At 40.1% G+C, this 6,760-nt stretch overlaps 1 non-coding gene across 1 annotated transcript; it reads left to right on the top strand.

Annotated features, from left to right (window-relative positions):
- The first annotated feature begins 6,273 nt into the window (after positions 1-6,273).
- On the top strand, positions 6,274-6,381 carry LOC112746042 (small nucleolar RNA R71). The gene has a single exon (XR_003173942.1). It is a non-coding gene; the product is annotated as a small nucleolar RNA R71 (small nucleolar RNA).
- The last annotated feature ends 379 nt before the right edge of the window (positions 6,382-6,760 follow it).

Here is a 6,760-nt window from a genome sequence, read left to right as displayed (position 1 = left end):
TAAGATTAGGATTCAGCAAGCACAAGCACAGGATTCTGAAATGATGACGATGCTGAGACGGATGAAAGTAGAGGAACCAGAAGCTGTAAGACTAGATCGTAGCAGTCTCTGGAGATACAAGAACAGAATTTGTGTGCCTAGCTCTGGAGATTTGCGGCAAAGGATTCTTGCAGAAGCCCATCAAAGTAGATTCTCTATGCATCCTGGAGTAACAAAGATGTATCAAAATTTGAAACAAATGTTCTAGTGGCCGGGCTTGAAGAAAGAGGTAGCTGATTATGTCTCAAAATGTTTAACCTGCCAGAAGGTGAAGGTGGAACACCAGAAACCGTCAGGAACCCTGCAACCCTTAGAAATACCACAATGGAAATGGGAGCAGATCACTATGGATTTTGTCACGGGATTGCCAAGGACCTCAACTGGACACAATGCCATTTGGGTAATTGTGGACAGGTTGACGAAGTCAGCGCACTTCCTTCCGATTCGAGTTTACTATACATTAGAAAGGCTGGCACGGATATATATTCAAGAAATCGTACGATTACACGGAATACCTTCGTCAATTGTTTCAGATCGAGATCCGAGGTTTACTTCCAGATTCTGGGGAGCTTTCCAGAGAGCGTTGGGAACAGAATTACATATGAGTACAGCATACCATCCTCAGACAGACGGACAATCAGAGCGGACAATCCAGACATTGGAAGACAAGCTAAGATCTTGTGTGATGCATAACCAAGGCAGTTGGGATAGGTATTTGCCATTGGTCAAATTCGTCTACAACAATAGTTACCAATAAAATATCGAGATGGCACCATATGAAGCTCTCTACGGAAGAAGGTGTCAGACACCATTGTGTTGGAATGACGATGGAGAAGCTAGTGTCTTAGGTCCAGACTTAGTGCAAGAAACTACTGAAAAGATAAAGGGGATTTGCCAGAAGATCCAGACAGCACAGAGCCGTCAAAAGAGCTATGCCGATAATAGACGTAGACCCTTAGAGTTTAGTGAGGGAGACCATGTCTTTCTTAAAGTAACCCCGACTACTGGAATAGGTAGAGCCCTTAAGACTAAAAAGCTTAACCCTCGATACATAGGACCTTTTCAAATACTTAAAAGAGTCGGACTAGTAGCTTATCAAGTAGCCCTTCCTCCATATCTGTCAAACCTTCATGATGTTTTTCATGTCTCGCAACTTAAGAAATATATTTCCGACGAGAGTCACATTTTACAACCAGAGACAGTACAGTTACGAAACGATTTGACATATCAAGCATCACCAGTTCAGATCGTAGAAAGAGGTGATAAGCAGCTAAGAGGCAAAACTGTTCGCTTAGTCAAAGTAGCTTGGGGACAATGAGGAGAAGAAGAGCACACTTGGGAATTGGAAGATAAGATGAAAGCTGATTACCCGCATTTATTCTCAGGTAACTGAAATTTTGAGGGCAAAATTTTCTGTTAGGAGGGTAGAATGTAACAACCCCGATTTTCGAGTACGCGAGATCTTTTCTGAAAGTACGAATTTCTCCGGAAGATCAGTAAGGGAAAAACCTTTGATATATCATCAAGAATCTCAATCCTCATTGTCATTATGTCATCTTTAAGTTAGAACCTTTCCCGAGGCAAGCTCGATGATGCAGTCGCGAAGAACCTAGTTTTTGAACTGTATCGGTTAGGAGTTTTAATTCGGTTTTTTGTAAATAGTCTCAGTTTGACAAACCGGACTCGATTTATGAGAGAAGAGAGATAATAGGATGATATTATCATTATATTAGTATTAGAAGCTTCTTGAATAATATTATAAGGTTACCTGGTCAGTTTTAGTTAAAAATAGAAAACCGGTTTAACCGGGTTCACAATTTACTGGTGCAGCTTAGCACCAGCACTCTCTGATGACTTTAGTAATGCTAAGGCCTCATTATACATGTTTTATTCTCATAATAAATATGTTACTAGTGTCATTTATGCTAGTAGCTCAGAAAATAATTTTTAGAGATGTTTTCACAAGTGTTCCGATACACCTAGTTTTAGTAGTTATACATCTGAGATATTTTAATATTATTTTAATCCACCTCCAAGCCAACCAATCACAACTCACCCTACACCCCCAAAACCCCCAAGGCTGGCTCATTTTCACTTTGTGGCCGAAAATAGGTAGAGAGAAAAAGAGAGAAAAGTTCTTAGTTCCAAATCTTCAAAGTTTGATTTCTGCTAAACTAAAACTCAAATCAAAATTCCAATCCGACCAAAATGATCCTCTCTTCTTTCTCTACATGATTATATGACTTATCAAGGTTGGGATCAAGGTGAGTTGGCTGCACCATCTCTCTTTTGATTCAGTTTCAAGGAAACATGCTTAAATATGTGTTTTTCTTGATGTGATTTAGGAGGAAAAAGTGCTTAAGGACCACCTGAAAATCTAACTGAATTTGGGGCAGAAAAATCAGGTAGGGTGCCACGAAATTAATATTGATTATTTGTGTTTGAGATGTGTGAATGTTGTATAATTTGTCTGTGCTAAAAATTGGTTGCATATATGATTGATTCTTGGTGAAAATTTGGTGAAATTTTGATGAAATTTGATGAAATTCAAGCTTTAAAGTTCATGTTCTTGGGCAGCTGGAAAAAAGAAAACCTAAGCTTAAATTGAGGTTCAATTTGTGTTGAAATCATGTAGAAAAGATGGGGTTTTAGTGGCTGCTAATTTATTATGAATTATAGTAAAAATCGGTTGCTGAAAAGACTGAAAAACGGGTAAAAACAGAGAAAGAATCTGAAGAATTTATGAAGAACATGAAGAACACTTTGAGTGTGCTGAAAAACAATGAAGAATACCTTTTTGATTCATAAAAGGGCAAAGAAGTAATTATTTTGGTGTTTGAGGGGTTATTTGGTAATTTCTGAAAGTTAGGGTGGTAAAAGTAGAAATATTAAAAGTTACGGGTGGTAAAAAGTGAATTTTAAAGGTTAAAGGTTAAAGTAAAGTTAATTTTCGAAAATATATTAATAAAATAATAAATAATAATAAAATATTAAATAATAATATTTAATTAAAAATAATATTTTAATAAAAACAATAAAATAATGCGAAAAAGGCAGTTTTCTGTAAAAGCTTTAGAAAGACAAATTTAAGTGCAGAATCTCATAATTACCTTCATAAAATACTTAGGGAGTGGTAAGAACATATTAGTGAGGCAAAGATAAATAAAATATAAAAATCGAAGAAAAAGTCTGTAAGATTTTAATGACAGAAAAACAGACAGAGACTAGCAAACAAACTAGGGCAACATAGTTAGTCTTTGAGTTACGACTAGGGTTAGGTATTATATGAAAAGTTAAATTGTTTCAGTATAGACTTAATGAACCTATACTTGGGACATGCTAACTATTCATACCGAAATTTACATAAGCTTTAAACACACAGATTAAACAAAGAAATCAGAGCCGGGTAAAGTGACTAAGAGCAGAAGGCTTATTGAAAGGTTAATTGTTGCTTGAGGCAACCCAAGAGATATTGTTTGCTTATTCGTTGCTGAATGCAACCTAAGAGATAATATTTATTATCTGTTGCTTTAAGCAACCCAAGAGTTTCTGTAGGGAAACTTGGATACCTACAACAATTTTTCGTTCCCAAGAGTATATTTCCTGCGAGTAGAAAGCAGAGGCTGTCTCAATAGAGCTGCTAATAATTATATGCGCATTTATTTGAACGGAAGATCGTATCCGAGAAATCGTGAACTCGTGACCGGATAAATGTCGGGAATGCAGGTGCTAACCGACACATGAGCTCATGGCCTGTACTAGGGCTAGACATGCATCATTCATGTCTGCGCATAATTCTCTGTTGCTTTCCTTCTTGTGAGTGAACTATTTCTTTATGTTTGTCTGCTTGAGTGTTATGTCTGTGCTTTATTTCCTTGTGTTCTTTTGTTTGTGTTCTGTTTTCTGTTTTCCTATCTCTTTTAACTACTGTTTACTACTTTATTGTATTCTAATATCTATCTGCTAATCGGAATCAAATAAATGAACGTAACTAATAACCCCGACCCTACTAAGAACTCCCCAGTTCTTACCCCTTCTCTCCCTTCCTCCCCCCTCAGATGGAGACGGGCGTGATCTTCTATGAGTTCAAGGACCCTTACGTCTACGAGGATCCGGTACATCACAGTTACTTCATTATGGGTTTGGAGCCTCGTATTAGACAATATGCATTACCTAATCGAGCTTTTCAACATCCTCTGTCTAGCCCGCATTTTGACCCTGATGCTCCTTACGACTTTCCCTTATCCTGGTTACATCCTGACGCACCTGGACATACTTTTCCTGATAATCCCGGGCACCCTATACCAGCTCAACCTTTGAATGAGGTGGTACCTGAGCCTATCATTCCTGATGAGTCTGAGTTAGCTGATGACTACGTACCTGTGATACCACCAGAGTGGGATTTTCCCCCTGAGCCGATCCCCGACTTTCCACAGCCTGATGAGCCGGCACTACCAGACGGTGGGGTAGCTCCTATACACGCGAACGGACCTGTGCTCGCGAATGGTTTTGTACATAGTGACAGCAGTGTTTCTGGTGGATCTGAGAGTATAGCTGTAGCTGCGGATGATGAGGAGGAGGAGGAGGATCCTGAGATAGAGATAGAGCAGGATGAGGAGATGGACGAGCCTCACGGCGATTCTCCGAACGGCCACGTGTAGATATAGCTTGACTGCGGAAGGGGCATTCTTTTGATGACACTCTAGTCTGACATTACCTGTTAGTTAGTCTCTCACTTGTGTTAGTACACCCGAGAGCTAGGAGCTATATAGTGGTTAGGCTAGCCTGGGTGCCAGTTTAGTGGCTTTTTGTATGGGCCAGGCCCTAGGAGTGTTGTGTATATATTAGCTACATAGGATGACGAGGATGTAAACTGACTTGATCTTGTGTAAACGCTGCATGTTTTGTTATAGTGTACATGATGTATATTATCAGTTGTGTTTCTATGTTTCTTTATGCCGCTTTTCTATTACTCTCAATGTATGCTTGTTTAGTTTACCTTGTTATCCGCAACGATACGATATAAAAAAAAGTTACCTGTAAAATTGGCATCGCTCTAACAAGGAACAGGCTCATATAGTAAATAATAGTTAATAATTAAGAGGGATAAGTTAGTAACACTTAGCTTCTTGTATGACCATGGCATACTGGGAGTTGGGTCGTTACATCTGCGCCTTTTGATGCTTCCTCCTGTGGTTGAGCTTCTTCTTTTTCAGCTATGTCCTGTATGTCTTCTTCCTCTTCAACATCTTTTATTTCCACTACCTCTTCAGCTGAGGCGTGTTCTGGTGGGCTTGGCTCCTCCTAAGTCCTCTCCTGCAGTGTGGTTCCGGACCTTAGGGTGATGGCATTAATACCACCCTTGGGATTGGGTAATGGTTGAGAGGGAATTCCACTGGAGCTCAAAGGTTGGTTATTGGAGTTATTCATTGATCCAATCTGGGAGACAAGAGCTTGCAAAGTAGCATTCAGACCATTTTGAGTGGCATTAATGTTATTTTCAATGTTCTGCTGTCTCCGATCAATAGATTGTAGTAAGTCATCATTCGCAGAAGACGAAGGATAGGTAGTTTGAGAGGTTTGTTGTTGGGTATTCTATGGTCCTTGGGATTGCCTCAGGTGAGGTGCTCTATAAGGCTGGTACTGGTTCTGCTACCTGTTGTTGTTGTTATTCCACCTCTGATTTTCCTGATTATCTCTGCCTCCTCTGTTGTTGTTGTCCCTCCAATTCTAGTTAGAATTATCCTGCCACCCATGGTTGTAATTGCCACTTTGATTGTACCCTTGGTTGGGGCGGTCATAGAAGTTATGAGTGGCTGCCACGGTGTTGTCTTCCTGCTGGAGCTGCGGACATTCATCAGTATAATGGCTACAATCAGCACAAATTCCACAAACTCTTTGTGGGACTAACTGTTGGTTTTGCTGTGTTGGAGAAGGTTGAGCTTACTGAACTTGTTGTTGATTCAATTGCATCTGCTTCAGTAAGTTGGTCATTTCACAGATACTCTGAGTTAAAACAGCAGTCTCTCTGCTAGAGGATACTTCTGCAATGGCTTTTGCACGGCCTTGTTTCTGCTTGTGATTCCTAGTAGATTCAGCTAAGTCGCTGATCAATTGCCATGCCTCATCAGTGGTCTTGTACTTTTTCATAGACCCATTGCTAGCACTTTCCAATGTGGTCTTATCTTGGGGCCTCATGCCTTGTGTGACGTAGCCAAGTAACACTATCTTGTCAATCATATGGTGGGGGCAAGCTTCCAGAAGATTATTGAAGCGCTCCCAGTACTCATAGAGAGTTTCAGATTCATCCTGAACAATCATGGAAATATCCTTCCTCAGTTTATCAGTAACTTCAGCTGGAAAGAACTTTTCCAAAAATTCTCTTCTGAGTGTATTCCAGTTGGATACAGTTGCAGCAGGTTGAGTGTAGTACCACTCTCTTGCCTTTCTCTCCAGAGAAAACAGGAAGGCTTTCAGCAAAATTGAAGTTTCATCTGCACCATCATGCCTGACAGTAGAACAGGCTGCTTGAAAATCTCTCAGGTGCTTGATATGCTCTTGAGCAGGTAAGCCATGAAACTTGGGCATCAAATTGAGCAGTGCGGTCTTTATTTCAAAGTCTGTAGCCACTGCTTGATGATGCGCTTGAAACGGTTGCATTGTAAAATCAGGGGCTCCAGCCTCCTGGATAGTAACTCTCCTAGGTGCTGCCATGTCACCT

The sequence above is a fragment of the Arachis hypogaea genome, chromosome 14 (genome assembly GCF_003086295.3).
Source record: "Arachis hypogaea cultivar Tifrunner chromosome 14, arahy.Tifrunner.gnm2.J5K5, whole genome shotgun sequence".
In the NCBI taxonomy this organism is placed as follows: Eukaryota; Viridiplantae; Streptophyta; class Magnoliopsida; order Fabales; family Fabaceae; genus Arachis; species Arachis hypogaea.
This window is presented reverse-complemented; position numbering and strand designations above follow the sequence as displayed.